Source organism: Abramis brama (genome assembly GCF_963993115.1).
Source record: "Abramis brama genome assembly, chromosome: 5".
Classification (NCBI taxonomy): domain Eukaryota; kingdom Metazoa; phylum Chordata; class Actinopteri; order Cypriniformes; family Leuciscidae; genus Abramis; species Abramis brama.
In genome coordinates this window covers 33,308,255-33,324,310 of record NC_139967.1, presented here as the reverse complement: position 1 = coordinate 33,324,310, position 16,056 = coordinate 33,308,255, and the positions used below count along the sequence as shown (strand labels likewise).

The 16,056-nt window shown below is 36.1% G+C and overlaps 1 protein-coding gene across 2 annotated transcripts in view; it reads left to right on the top strand.

Moving 5' to 3' along the window:
* Positions 1-3,223: 3,223 nt before the first annotated feature.
* The window catches only part of jak2b (Janus kinase 2b), a 45,407-nt gene continuing 32,574 nt past the window's right edge, over positions 3,224-16,056 (top strand). Inside the window, exon 1 of one of the 2 annotated variants that reach the window (XM_084114075.1) lies at positions 3,224-3,895. The gene's annotated coding sequence lies outside the window, so the exon portion shown is untranslated. The remainder of the gene's footprint in view (positions 3,896-16,056) is intronic. The other variant, XM_084114076.1, reaches the window with a different exon arrangement.

The following is a 16,056-nucleotide window of genomic DNA, read 5'->3' as shown; positions in this document are numbered from 1 at the left end:
GTTTGGGCCTGTCGTTGTCTTGTTTATTTCACAAACTGCTGATCTACTGGGGTTTTCACAAACAATCATCTCTAGGGTTTACAGAGAATGGTCCGAAAAAGAGAAAATATCCAGTGAGCGGCAGTTCTGTGGGTAAAAAGCTTTGTTGATGCCAGAGGTCAGAAGAGAATGGCCAGACTGGTTCAAGCATATAGAAAGGCAACTGTAACTCCAATAACCATGCATTACAACCGAGGTCTGCAGAAGAGCATCTCTGAAAGCACAACACATCGAACCTTGAAGAAGATGGGATACAGCAGCAGAAGAACACACCGGGTGGCACTTCTGTCAGCTAAGAACAGGAAGCTGAGGATACAATTTGCACAGACTCACCAAAACTGTACAATAGAAGATTGGAAAAACGTTAACTGGTCTGATGAGCCTCGATTTCTGCTGTGACATTTAGATGGTAGGGTCAGAATTTGGCATAAACAACATGAAAGGATGGATCCATCCTGCCTCTCAACAGCTCAGGTGGCTGGTGGTCTAATGGTGTGGGGAATGTTTAGTACCAACTGAGCATCTTTTAAACACCACAGCCTGAGTATTGTTGCTGACTATGTCCACCCCTTTATGACCACAATGTACCCATCTTTTGATGGCTACTTCCAGCAGGATAACACGCCATGTCACAAAGCTCAAATCATCTCAAATGCGTTTCTTGAACATGACAATGACCTCACTATACTCAAATGGCCTCCACAGTCACCAGATCTCAATCCAATAGGGCAACTTTAGGATGTGGTCGAATTGGAGATCATGGATGTGCAGACGACAAATCTGCAGCAACTGCGTGAGGCTATCATGTCAATATGGACCAAAATCTCTGAGGAATGTTTCCAGGACCTTGTTGAATTTAAACCTCAAATAATTAATGCAGCTCTAAATGCAAAAGAATAAATAACAAAAAATGAAACCAAAAGAAATTATGTTTTTGACTTAGTTGTAAACAGAGCCATTTATCATTTTCTATCACATAAAACGTTGGCTGCATATGAAATCGCATATTTCCATTATAGAAGGCGAAAAACAGTATGTGACAAAAGAAGTATGTCCGAATTCAGAGTACTCATAAAAGAGTAGGCAAAAAGTACTCGGATGACCTACTTCCGGCAAGATTCCGAAGTGTGCATATAATGGACACTTTTATATCCCATGAGGCCACGGGAGAGGATTTTTAAATGGAGGTGAAGTGACGCTGGTAGGTCACATGATAAAGACAACAAGCTTTTTTTGTAATTTAATGACTTTGAAAGGCTTTTACATGTTTTTATTTCTTCTCATTTAGACTATTGTAATGCCCTTTATGTTGATGTAAACCTGGCCTCTCGCTCACGCTTGCTCGCTCACGCAAATGCTCGATTTTTAACAGGAATGCATAAACGGGAAGATATTTCCCCCATATTGGCTTCCCTACATTGGCTTCTGGTCCTTTTTTATGATTGATTTTAAGAATTTAGTGCTTGCTTATAAGTCCTTAAATGACCTAGCCCCAACTTACCTTTCTGACATTATACAACTGCACGTCCCATCAAGGTCTCTGAGGTCTGCTGACCATATGCTACTGGTCGTCCCTAGAGTAAGACTGAAGCACAGGGGAGATCGTGCCTTTGCAGTAGCTGCCCCTAAACTCTGGAATTTATTACCATTGTCTGTGAGGATGGCCCCAACTCTGTCTGCTTTTAAAACTAGTCTTAAAACACATTTTTATTATTTGGCATTTAATTCAGTCTAAGAGCTGTGTTTTTTTTCCTCTTTGTCTTTGTTGTTTGTTTTTCTGACCTGTAATGTATAATATGTACAGTAGGCCTACCCTATTATTGTTGTTTGTTTTCTGATCCTTTATGTACATCACTGTGATCTACTATTGTTTTTAAATGTGCTCTAGAAATAAATTGAACTTGAAACTTGAACAACATAGTGAATGTAGTACGTCCGGATTACATTCATACTACACACATTCATACTATATAGAATGTACTTTTTTAGCAGTTGTGAAGTAATTACTTATTCAAAACAAGTACCTACTCAAGAGAGTATGCGATTTCAGACGCAGCCATTATCTACTTTTAGTGGAATGTTTTGCATGCAATTGCAAGTTTATGCTATCTTAAAAGTAAATGTCCTTAGTTTGAAATTTGTATTTAATGCAATAATATTATAAAAATTTTAAGTGTGGTCAATATGTGTAATTACAGTGTGTAATCAAGTGACTTACTAAATAAATAAACTAATAATGATAATATTTCTAATAAATCCTTACTGAATTGTTAAAGCATGTTTTTAAAGGCTAAGTTTCTGTTGTGCCTCTGCTTAGGCTCTGCATTATCATTTCACTGATCATATCTTACAACTTTGGAGAAATTATAGGCCTGGTTTAGACAGGGCTTAGATTAAGCCAGGATTAGGCTTTAGTTCAATTAGGACTATAGCTTTTATAAATGTGCCTTAGACAAAAAAAAAAAAAAAAAAACATTACTGGTGTGCATCTTGAGACAAAACAATGACAGTAACATATTTTAAGATATGTCATTGCAAGTTGCTTTAATTTAAAACAGCTCAAACATGCATTCTGGGACTAAGCTTAAGCCTTGTCTATGAAACCGGGCATGTATCATACATTGTGCAAAGTTCCCCTTGTTTTGTTTATTAGCTCAAGAATCAAAGTCAAAATATGCTGTTGATTCATCACACTGTTTGGTGTTTGGGTAAATGGATTTGTTTGACATTTTGATAAATTGAAAAGGGGAAAAAAAATGTTAGTTTGAATACGCAGTGGAGCATGTGTATAGCAAACATACTTTGCTTTCACTTAAAACCAAACTATAAGGTCAAAAGGAGAGGGTCGGTATGAAGGACAAGTTCACCATCCTGACTTTTACTTCCTTGCTATTATTTAACCAAGTCACTCAGCCAAAAATATGCATTTCAAAACGACCAAATATAAAATGCATGAATAATCTAAAGGATCCGTGCTGGGAGGGTCTATAGGCTGGTTAATGGTTGATTGTAATCTGACCAAGGTGATACACAAAGGGTCAGTGAATCACTCTTCTGTTTTGTTACACACAGGTTGTGTTTTAAAAACTTTAAGCATTTCTGGGCATGGGCATCATAGGGATATTTTGGGGAAATATAAGATTAATGAACCTATGCTGTCTAGGTAGGCAGCACACTGGGTATTGAGATACTTCCCGCTGAGACTCTGAATGGCGTGTCAACCGCAGTACGCACAGGGCGCCACCTGCATATGAGACACTGAGACAGCACAGGAACATACAGACTGCGTCCTGGAAATTAAAACTGGTCTTCATTTCACTCTTTTTGAAAAGGATAGACAAAACAACGGTCGTTTAAAGACGATCAGATGTGGTTTGTTAAAGCATGACCTGCCTATGGTCTTGACTAACTATCATTTCGGGTGAGTTAGCATGCTCGCTAGCTGTCACACTACTGGTGATATTAAGACATGTCGCGTCCATAACATTTTCATCAGGTGGCTTTATTTAAGAACATATGTCGTCGTCTTTGCGGTCGTATTGAGTTGAGACAGCATGCGAAGTGCGAAGCTCCTGTGGTCATGTTTTGTAAATATGAGAAGCAACAGCACATGCTAACGCGCAGCTAGCCGTCTAAACTTGACCCCTTAGCGAGCTGTACTACAATAAGTCAAATGTTACGACAACTAACGGGATGATTAATCCACACGTAAGTGACACTGAGCGACAAAAATATTTGGAGTAAAAGAAGCAGCATGGATTGAATGACTGTTTCGCTCTGATATTGGGAAGTTTCAAGTGCGTTGATCGTCACTCGAGTTGGCTAGCAGTGTCGCTAGCTAAGCAACCCCAAACAAGTAAGTATTTCTCTTTACACAAATTACAGTAATTGTGTTTCGTGTGCGAATGTGGTTTTTGCTTTAAAACACTCTGTCTTGTGTATTGCACTCTATAAGAGCATATTATGTTAACGTTGTAACGTTAGATTGGATTCAGTACTTGCTGTCATGTATTATACATTTTTATGTAACTGTACAGCCAGTTTGGCACACTGGCAATCTGTCGACTCCGATTGTTGATAAATTAACGGAGTACAGCAGTCTGTTACTCGTTTAACCTCTATTCATGCATAATTCATATAAGTTACAGGTCTTCAAGTTCAACTAAGGCCATTTATATATATATATATATATATATATATATATATATATATATATATATATATATAGTAATTCTCTTTCACACTCTCACAGTTTATTTAACTTGTCTTGCGGTTGGAAGGACACAGGAAAATTCAGTAATTATATAATTATTATAATTATATATAATTAAAAAGGTTGCTAGCATTAGTTAACCGCATTTGTTAACAGGAACTAACAATGAAAATACTTCTAAAACATTTCACAACTAGTTAATGTTAATTGCAACATTTACTAAATTCTTGAAATGTTGTATCTGACATGAACATGAGTTCTATGGAACTAACCATGAACTGTTAATTTTTTTATAAACTAATGTTAACTAAGATTAGGCTAATACAAATGTAATTGTTTGCTAGTGAACCAACTTTAGCTAATGGGACCTTATTTTAAAGTATTAACATGATATGTATCTTGAGTTTCCTTAGTTTACATCAGACATCACGTTTCATATTTAATCTCAAGCTCCTTACAAACATTGGTGTCTCCTTGATAAACAAGTACACTAACGTTTGAGGAAACTGTAAACTTTTGGTCTCTTATCACTCAGAAAATATCAAATCAGAAAATACTTTCAACAGCCAGAACAAAATTCACCATGTTTTTGGAATAAAATAGAATATACCATGCAAATTATATAAAGAAAGACCTTTGTAAAAACCTTCAGAATTTAGATAGAAATAAATCTGTAAGGTTAGGTGCATGTAAGTGTTACTGAAGTGGAGATTTCTGTTTCATGTTGAGAAAACGGCCTTTAAATATATGTATTGCTAGTGAAATCTACAATACAAAAATAGTGTAATAAACTAAACCCTTAAATGTGTTTTTATGTACTTTCCACTAGTGTGAAAGAAGACATGCTTTGGAAGCAAAATATCCCAAAATTGACAGTAGTTTCTTGCTTAAATTTTTTATTTTTTTTATTATATATAGTTCAAGATTCAAAGTCTGTATCTTGAAGGTAAGAGGTCTTGGAAGGCATGGTAAAAATGTGTTATTTTTAATGCGACGTTCATTGTTCAAAATTGACTGAAGTTTAAGTGTTTTAGTAAAACTCTTTTATAAAATATTTAAAATCAAACCCTGTGACACAAAAGTGCCTGTAGTTGAAGAAACACCCATGTGTGTGCAACGTTTCTTTAAAAGGAACTCTTATGAACCTCTGTCAGCTCAAATCTTCCCTTTCATCTTAACCATGTAATAGATTTCACATTGCAAAATGGTCATGTTAGAAATAAAGCACGTGTTGCGGTTAGGCAGCAGAAATGGCCCAGCCAACACCCGACGCTTGAAGGTGATGTTTCAAAAAAATGAAATTAAAAAAAATCTCCCCCGCAGGAAGTCGAGTTCACTCACTTCTGTCTTGTGCTGCAGAAAATCATCCTGTTAAAGGCCTTTGCTCCTTCAGACAGTTTCTGTTCTCTACATCTTCTGTGAAAAATTAGAGTTGAAGTTAATTTAGCTAATTTCATCAGTTTTGTGAATTTGCATGCATGGGCTGTTTTGAGGTTGTGTTTGGCTGTTTATATGTGAGATGTCTCTATATTGATTTAATTAAAAAACTAGAGCTTGAAGTTGAAAACGTACTGTAACTCAAAAATGGACTTTTGATACTTATTTCTTATTTCTTACTTGAAACCATACTGCAAAAATGACTCATTGTGAACTTTTGCAACACATTACCGTCCAGATTTTACACATCAATGACAGGTATTGAGTGATCAGAAACTTTGCCAACATCATTTCAGTCTGACAATATTGTCCTACTGTTTTATGAATCTGTCACAGTGTGAATACAGGCTTTGCATGTTGTTTGGAAGATGATGTTTATTGAATTGTTATTGAAGGCTGTTATTGAAAGATTAATTTAAAGAGACCTCATCAAGCCCTGTTATTTTTCTTTAACCTTCCCAGTAGGGTTGTGCCGATAGACGATAGTTAAGTGTATCGACGATAGTCAGAGATATCGCTGCTGGCAGATGCCTTTGACGATATCAATACGATAATTAGCTCGTTTTCCCATTAATGTATTCATTATTATTATTATTATGAAGCTAGTGTTGTTATTAAATTAATTAGGAACTACAATTAATTTGCCTTGCCTAAATTCATAACGACATCACCACATAACCACAATTGCCACATCACCGACGCACGTATGAGATCCATTCAAATTGTCAAGAGTGCTTGAATTTACAGACACATCAGAGCCAAGATGAAGACGGCATCGTTGTTCGTCAGTATTTTGTTTCCATAACACATTTACAAAACATTTAATGACACTAATAACACTAAAAACAATACAATTACAAAATATTAATGATAATAATATCACTAAAATATAGTAACAGTCTTTAGTTCACGAACGCAGCACAACTGCCATCTGTGAAAATCAAAAGCAACTTCAAACACTTGTTTAACAACAAGTAATATTCTTCTAATTGTTTCACTGTCAATAATGTAAGTCCACAAGAGAAATATTAAGCCAGTAAATTAAGATAGTTGCTATACCGTTAAAATCCACCGTCGTCTCTGAGAGAACGCGCTGTTAATGCAGCGAAAGCTCAGTCCGTTTCTGCTTTCACTTTCAGGGATTGAGCGCGTTTACATGCACGTTATTAACTTGATTATGCTGAATAAATTGACAATGCATGTCATGTAAACACATTAACCCGTTTTCCTTTATCGGAGTCAAGTCATAAGTTTAAGTATACCGATCAACTTTTAGATTTTTGCCTTTGATTTCTCCCGGCATTTAAAACACAACCCGCGTTCTCTGGGCTTATTGAAGTGCGATATATCTGAAGTGCATCCAGACAGAGAGAGCACTGGTAGGAGGACATATATCACAAACTCCGACTCTTTCTTGAACTAAGAAATTATTAAAACGTGTTCCCATCTCGTGCAGAAGTACAGTCAAAATGCTGCATCTGTAACTGCATGAGAGGATAATGTGTGTCCGTAAATTTCCCGCTGACATGTTGAAATACTCTGAGTCAGATACAAGAATGATTATAGGATCTTTTTTTACCTCACTATACCAGGAAATAAACTGATTTAGCCTATTAATAAACACTCCACCTTTGCTAGCAAAATAGAAAACAATTTTCATATATAAAACAAACTAATAAAACAAGCAAATTAACGAGTAAATAAGCAAGTTAATAATCAAATAAGTAAGCCCCGCCCCCCTCACGATAATATCGTGTATCGCTGATCTCACAGGCTGACGATAGGACGATATGAAAATGGAGCATATCGCCCAACCCTACTTCCCAGTACGAATGAGTTGTTGCAGCGCCTGCATCCCATAGAGCCACGGTTGTCAAACTGGGGTACCCCAGGGGAGTTTGGAGTTTGCACACTGCCTGCGTGACACACGCGTCTCAGGCGCGGCTCGAAACGCGTGCATGCTAGAAACAGGACCGACGCCTATTTTTCACGCGACACGCAAGCATGTTGGAAGTGTTTCCAGGCAAAATAGAGTAGGAAAAGATGTTTATAAGTCATTTTGACACGAATACATATTAATAAATGTCATTTTGATGTTTGAAAGTGTCTAGGGTTTGACATAAATGCAAATATAAATGTAATGTAAAAAAATATTATCGATTTTCAAATACTGCACCTGTCAATACAGAACGAAATATATTATACAGCCTATTTTGCCGTCAACATAGCCTATATAACATCTTTTCCTACTCTATTTTACCTGGAAACGCTTCCAACACGCTTGCGTGTCGCGTGAAAAAAAGGCATCGGTTCTATTTCTTAAGACCAAGTATATGTACAGACTGTTTGTGGAAAATGATCTAAGACTGAAACTGTCCCCAATTCGGCCTAACATCGCTGCATTATGTAAGAACATCCAGGCACATCCCTCACATTGATTAAACTGGTGATGTGGATGGAGAGGTGGTAGGCCTATTCTGTGTGGTTTACTACAATTTAGTTTACTGTTTACTATTTAGTTTACTATTGTTAATGTGTTCTCTTTTTTATTATTATTTTACAGCAGAGAAGTTAAGAAAATATACAATGTTATCATATGTGAAAAGCAATACTTATCAGTATGTGAAAAGTTAACAATAGCTTTAATGAGATGTTGGATATGTGTTGTAGGCCTATTGTGTGTGAGATTGGGTGCATATCTGTTTAAAATCATTATATTCAGCACATTTGTATCATATGTTGACTTTTGATGAGATTTGTATCATATGTTTATGATTCTATTCACTATTCTCGACAAAATGATAAAAATAAATATTAATAAAAATTTAAAAAACTTGTTAACAATTGGTGGTGTTGGGGGTACTCCGGAAGATCTATAATGTCTCAGGGGGTACATGCCTGTTAAAAGTTTGGGAACCACTGCCATAGAGAATTCCTAAATATAGATAGGGCACGAGGGGTATCTGAACGCTTGCAACAGTGCAAACAATACGAGTCAGTTATTAATAAAGAAACATGTAGTGCAATAGCACAGTCCAATAATCAATAATCACAGTGCAGGTTAAAGTCAATGTCTGTCTGGAAAGCTTTCTGAACTCTACCATCTGACTCTGGTCAATCGCTCATGGCCTTATTGTAAAACAGTAGGCATTTATTGTAAAAACATTCCTGCCAGTTAAGTTCAAGTCAAGGCATTTATTTTTCTTAGAGCAAATTTCATAATCTTCTGATGGCCTTTGTGTCCTGTTTTTTTTTTATGTTGCCATAGCAAACAGCAGCAATGATGACAGTCCCAGCTTTGCTATTATTGCAGTTCCTTTTATGCTGTGCTTCATGTGGTATTTCAGTAAAAAGTTTTTGCTTTTTTGAATTGTCAATGGCACTATACTCAAGCTTTTAATCTAAAGTCATCAACCTTGCTAGTAAACACATTTCAAAAGCTAATGGATTTTATTCTAAAGACAAAAGTCAAAGATAGTAAGAACAACTTTGGCTTTATACCCGTTTTGAAATTCAGCTTGGTTTTATCGCAGTGGTAGTTTTGTGGTAATATTTATCGTCAAAATTGGGGTAACAAACCCTAGTAGTTTGTTGATCAGACAATGTAATAATAGGGCTGGGTTTAGGGCTGGGTATTGACACAAATTTCACAATTAGATTCGATTTCAATTCACAAGCTTGCAATTCGATTCGATTTCGATTCGATTCAGTATTGATTATTGGATATCAGGTACAATACATGGCAAATTTTCTCAAGGAAAACAAATCTCTTAACTATTATTGTAAACTATGAGAGTCAGTTGTAGCCTATAATATTGAAGGTAAAAAATAACTGATTTGTATACAAACACTTAAAATACACTTATTTATTTTTATAATAATAAAGTTATATGAAATTATATAAAAATTTAAATGGTGGCTGTCATAAAAAACTTTCCAGATTTATTCAAACATGCATTAAATATTGAAGAACATTAAAAATTATAATGAATATGTAATAGGGTGCATATATTTAACAAAATGCTCCTCTCTAGAGTTAATTTTTCTAGCTGACTAACGAGTTTATGGTCACAGGATATGGTTTTTCTGAGGTAAATGTGACGTTACATGCCATTGTTTACAAGCTGATTTACTGACGTCTGTCCACGGTTGAAACACTCACACTCACTCACTCACTAAAAATGATGTGTTGGATTTACTTAAAATATATATGCACCATTTTTGCAACACACTTTTTAAGTAATCCCAACTTGGAATGATTTTACTTAAAATTAACAAGAAAACCTTTGTTATATGTACTTAAATATTTGAGTTCACGCAACATTCTTTATTAAAAAATATGAGTACATATAACAAAAAAATTAAAATTTCTTGTTAATTTTAAGTAAAATTATTCCAAGTTGGGATTACTTAAAAAGTGTGATGCAAAAATGGTGCATATAAATTTTAAGTAAATCCAACACATTGCAGGCCATGTGAGATCAAATTAAATCTTAGTTGTGTTAACTTAACATTTAAGCTAATTTATAAATAAAAATAAGACAATTAAATGAATTAACATTTTTACTTAACATTTTAACTTATTTTAGATCTTCAGCTATCGGTCTGCTTGCACTGCTTTCAATGTCTTAAAATAAATTAAACATGCAAATCACACACAATAAAGCATTTCACTTTATTTTTTGCCACAGGCTGCAAAGCCTGAAACTAGTGGTGCACGATATATCGGCCGCCAATATAATATCGGCCGATATGGTCATTTTTTTACACATCGGTATCGTTCCGATGTCAAAATATGGCCGATGTGAACAGGCCGATATTTGACGTGTGAAGTTGAAGTTGACAATGCTGACTCGCGATCTTTGCAGTAGTTGAACGCGCCTGAGAGAAATAGGCCTACACATTTCATACAGATGACATAAGCAGAGAACAGTCTGTTTTCTTTCGTTTTGAATTGTTCTGTTTAAAAATAGACATTTCAAGCTTTCTATATATGTCTCAGGTCTGTGAGGCAGGTAGGTTTCGTTTCATTTGAGATGCGCTCCAGGTTCACGCGCCGTCGTCTCCGTGTCCTGATTAAATATTTTCTACTATAAATCCAGGCAATTGGTTGATGAAACATTGATCAAAATTAAGATACAATTAATACAAAACGAAATTAAATTTAAATACAGGCTTTGTGCTTTCTGTTTGAGGTCTCTGTGAAAGTTTTAAAGCAGTCTTTTAGTGCCGCTTTCAGAGCGCTCGCGTCCAAACTGTCCCGTCCGTAACATTGTTAACACAGTCCAGTGCGACTTATGTTTTTTTGTAGATATTTGAATATATTGCTTGATATTTGATACCCGTTCGAATTAGATTTTTCTCAAAAGTGACAGCATGTGTGATTTGTGGATTACTATGATAAGCGTGAGTGGAGAAACAGGCATTTATTTATTCATTCTCAGTGTTGAGAAACGTAGCCTTCATGTGTTACGTTATTGTGTTAATAATAACTAAAGTAGCCTACCTAATTATGTTACATATTTATTTTGTATGAAAACTAGCGCGTTCGTTACTTATGGATTAAAAAGTAGGCTACCATTGTATCAGTGCTGCGTGAGCTCTCTCTCTCACAAACACGGACGCATGCACACAGAGAGAGAAGATAATTGTAAAATGAAAAATTGACGGGCTAAGTTTAAATTTTGTTCTTGCTTGTTTTTTTTTTCTGTCAAAATGTCAGAAAGCATTTTGTATTATCCATCCGTGTTTTTAAAATTCATTAAAGGAGCTGTATGTAAGATTGTGGCCAAAACTGGTACTGCAATCACTTTCAAATTACTGTAGAGCGGTGTATCCCCTCCCCCTCCCCCCTGACTCGAGGTTGCCAGATAGGCTGCAGGATCCAGCATAGGGATGTTAACCGATGACCGTTTGACCGATGGTTGACCGTATTAAGGTTAACCGATCAAAGTTGTCGGTAGTCGGTTAAAAAAAAAAGTGATCTCTAAATTAGGCTATTATAGACAGTGGACTAAACGCTACTGCAGTTAGCCATCTCATTCCAAGATCTTTTTGTGTGAAGTGAACAAATACCTCACACTAAATTTTTCATAACTCGCCTGTTTGTACTTAATAAACCAATAAAAACATTTGGCGCGAGGTCACAGCGTTTGGGTTCGCGCGCTCACAAGGTTTGCGAAAAGAAAAGGCTACAGGCTAAAACACTCGAGGTTAGAGCCAGGGCAGACGACAGGATGAAGCGTGCAAAGAAAAGTAGTGTGTAGGACCATTTCACCAAAAAGATTGACACAGATGTAAGTTGCAACTTGTGTGATACAGTGCTTAAATACAGTAGTAGCACATCATCTATGATGTATCACCTGAAAACGCGACACCTGATGATCATCATCTTTCTTTATTATTGTTAGCACTAGGCTACCTCAAACTAAAGTGGCGTCTCTTCTGAGCTGTCATTTTCTTAAATGAGCCGCGGCAATGTTTCAAATGAGCTTCTAACGCTAGACTAACGCCTTTATTTTCAACGCGATCACCTTGTACCCAAACCATTTCGAAACTAAGGAGCCATTTCTCCTCCGATTACATACAAGCTCCTCGGCGCCGCGTTTGCGGGACTCATGTTTCGCGCTGTAGGGGATTTAAAAAAAAGTGACGTGAGTGGAAGGGCGGCAGAGAGATGCGACAGAGTTGCGAAATTGCAGGCGCGGCTCGAAATGGCTGTTATTTCAAATAGCATAGCATATTTTAAACTAATCGGTTAACCGGTTTCAACCGGCTAATGAGGCTCGGTGGTCGGTCAAGAAATTTTTTAGTTTTCGCCATCCCTAATCCAGCAGGAACGTAGGCTGCTATGTAGCTGTGGAACAGCAGAGCTGGCAACCCGGATGCCGAAACACTACTGACTTCGTGATTGGTAGATAGGTGGAGGGTGGAGCATCAGGCCAAAACACAACATGACAACATTAACATCAGTTGAGGGCTGCAACTTGACTTTTTAAATGACAATATCCTGGCCGGACTACTGTTGTCAGTGATATAAGTATTTGAAATGAACATGATTTCTTAATGTCTAGTGACATATCAGGGCCATTTTATGATTAATTGAAATACATTTCTTACATACAGCTCCTTTAAATGATGGACGTTTTAGCCTACTGTTAACACAGCCCATATGTCGGATTCGTCTTACAGCCTACTTGTTATTATTTTTAGAATAAGTGATTCGTTATGCTATAATTGGACTCCTGTCTATTCATTGTCAACTGTTTTCTATAAATATGTTTGTATTGGCTAACATTTATTCAGTTAATGCGTGTCCTGTTTAAAATGTGCAATGTTCAAACGCAAAGACAGCACGTCACAAATAGAAGCCCTTTTCCCTGTGGCATTTTTTAGTATCATATTTGGATATTGGAATAATAAATTAAGTAGCCTATCCTATACACAATGTTCCTATGTTTTTTTTTTATACTGTTTTCTAGGGGTTTCTTAATTTTAGACAAGTTGACCAGCACACATTATATGCAATGCAATATAATGCATGTGTGTTTTGGAAAATAGATTTTTATTTGATAAAAATCAAATAATCATAAAAATGTGTTTTCTATACAGAGATATATATCGACATCTGTAAATATCGGTATCGGCCATAACAGCAATATTAATATCGGTTATCGGTATCGGCCACAATTTTCACATCGGTGCATCACTACCTGAAACCACACATCATGAAATGTACAACAAAATATGGCAAATTGCCTTTTTACCCCTTTGCAACACTTAAAAGATTTTGTGTTGAGCCACCTTTCATGATGATCCTCAATGTGAGCTGTTCCAGTTCCTCTTCGTTCCCATGAGTATCCTTAAAAAAAAAATAAAAAAAATCTGCATTTACTTGCAACATCACTTGTTATTGTTCAGATTGTCGCGAAAAATACATTGCATTGAAAATACATTGTATTAAATCACAAAATTAGAAAGAAATGTACCTCTATATTTTAAAATAAAATTAAAATCTTACAGCCTCTTACATCTAATTTGGTTAAATTAATTAATTGCCATTATACAAGTTGTTTATTTAGGTTTGGAGCTCAAATTGGTTATTGATCAATTTTAGATGCTCACCTGATAATGCTTGATGAGATTCTCAGGATTTTCCGAGAGGTAGACAATTATCCTAGTCTGTAAGACTGTACATTTTAATATAAGTGCTAATAGTACAAGTTAGATGCTATATAAACTACCAGTCAAAAGTTTTTGGGTGGTAATATTTTTTAATGTTTTTAAAAGATGTCTCTTCTTCTCACCAAGGCTTCATTTATTTGACCCAAAATACAGCAAAAACTGTAATATAGTGAAACATTTTTACAATTTAAAAATAAACTTTTCTATTTGAAAATATTTTAAATTCAGTTTATTTCTGTGTTGGCAAAGCTGTATTTTCAGCATCATTACTCCAGTCTTCAGTGTCACATGATCCTTCAGAAATCATTCTAATATGATGCTTCGATGCTCAAGAAACATTTATTATTATGATCAATGTTGAAAACAGTTGTGTACAATTTTTTGTGTGTGTGTGTGTGTGTGTGTGTGTGTGTGTGTGTGTGTGTGTGTGTGTGTGTGTGTGTGTGTGTGTGTGTGTGTGTATCTATATAATTATTATTTTGTCTGTTGATCAAAAATCGAATAGTCCATTATTAAATGCCTATAAATATAAAAATGAGTCTATTAAATAATATTGATTAATTAATAAATAACTAAATATAAATATATAGTATAAGTATAAGCTACGTGACAACTCGTTAATGTAAAGTACGAATTTCTCCGTGCTGGAGAGTGAGCCTCCCAATAGCGCCGTCTGAATTGTCCTCTTAATGCAATCTTAATGCATACGTGCCAATGCGATGCATGGTCATATCCCACAAAATAAACAATGAATACTCTAGTAACACTTAACACTTAACCTTACATTCGATGGAAGCTCACTCGCTTAATAATTCAAATAATGTATATAGCCTATATATATGTTTTTGAATACTCGCGCACAGTCACTCATTTCATAGGCTACATCAACTAATATGTAGTCTACAAACGTTTTCATACGTATTCATAAGTAACACGTTTCTAATTGTTGAAAATTCAGTTTAAAAGTTAATTTCTTGACCAAAAATGCAGTAAACGAGTGTACCTTAAGTTAAAAAAGTTAAGCTTACCTCTTTTCAGTGTCTTCATCACGTTGCGTTTCAGAAAATCTTCACCCACTAACACAATAAACAAGTGTTTATTAATGTTAAAACGTCAAAATCGAATATTTTACTAAGTTTATAGAAAGTTAAGCTTACCTTTTCACCATCTTCGTGTGCTTCACAAAATGGCTCAAATTTTTGGCTGGAAAGGCATCACGGGAAATTGCATATCACGTGGCTCATATAGTTACTTAAAATGTTATGCTAGATTTACTTAATTTTGACGCAATTGTTATAGTAGTTGATTTGACTTGTGTTTTTTTCATTTTATTTATGCATGCATTTAAGTTCACCTGGTAACTTATATTTTTGTGTTACACACACTATACACTCACCTAAAGGATTATTAGGAACACCATACTAATACTGTGTTTGACCCCCTTTCACCTTCAGAACTGCCTTAATTCTACGTGGCATTGATTCAACAAGGTGCTGAAAGCATTCTTTAGAAATGTTGGCCCATATTGATAGGATAGCATCTTGCAGTTGATGGAGATTTGTGGGATGCACATCCAGGGCACGAAGCTCCCGTTCCACCACATCCCAAAGATGCTCTATTGGGTTGAGATCTGGTGACTGTGGGGGCCATTTTAGTACAGTGAACTCATTGTCATGTTCAAGAAACCAATTTGAAATGATTCGAGCTTTGTGACATGGTGCATTATCCTGCTGGAAGTAGCCATCAGAGGATGGGTACATGGTGGTCATAAAGGGATGGACATGGTCAGAAACAATGCTCAGGTAGGCCGTGGCATTTAAACGATGCCCAATTGGCACTAAGGGGCCTAAAGTGTGCCAAGAAAACATCCCCCACACCATTACACCACCACCACCAGCCTCCACAGTGGTAACAAGGCATGATGGATCCATGTTCTCATTCTGTTTACGCCAAATTCTGACTCTACCATCTGAATGTCTCAACAGAAATCGAGACTCATCAGACCAGGCAACATTTTTCCAGTCTTCAACTGTGCAATTTTGGTGAGCTCATGCAAATTGTAGCCTCTTTTTCCTATTTGTAGTGGAGATGAGTGGTACCCGGTGGGGTCTTCTGCTGTTGTAGCCCATCCGCCTCAAGGTTGTGCGTGTTGTGGCTTCACAAATGCTTTGCTGCATACCTCG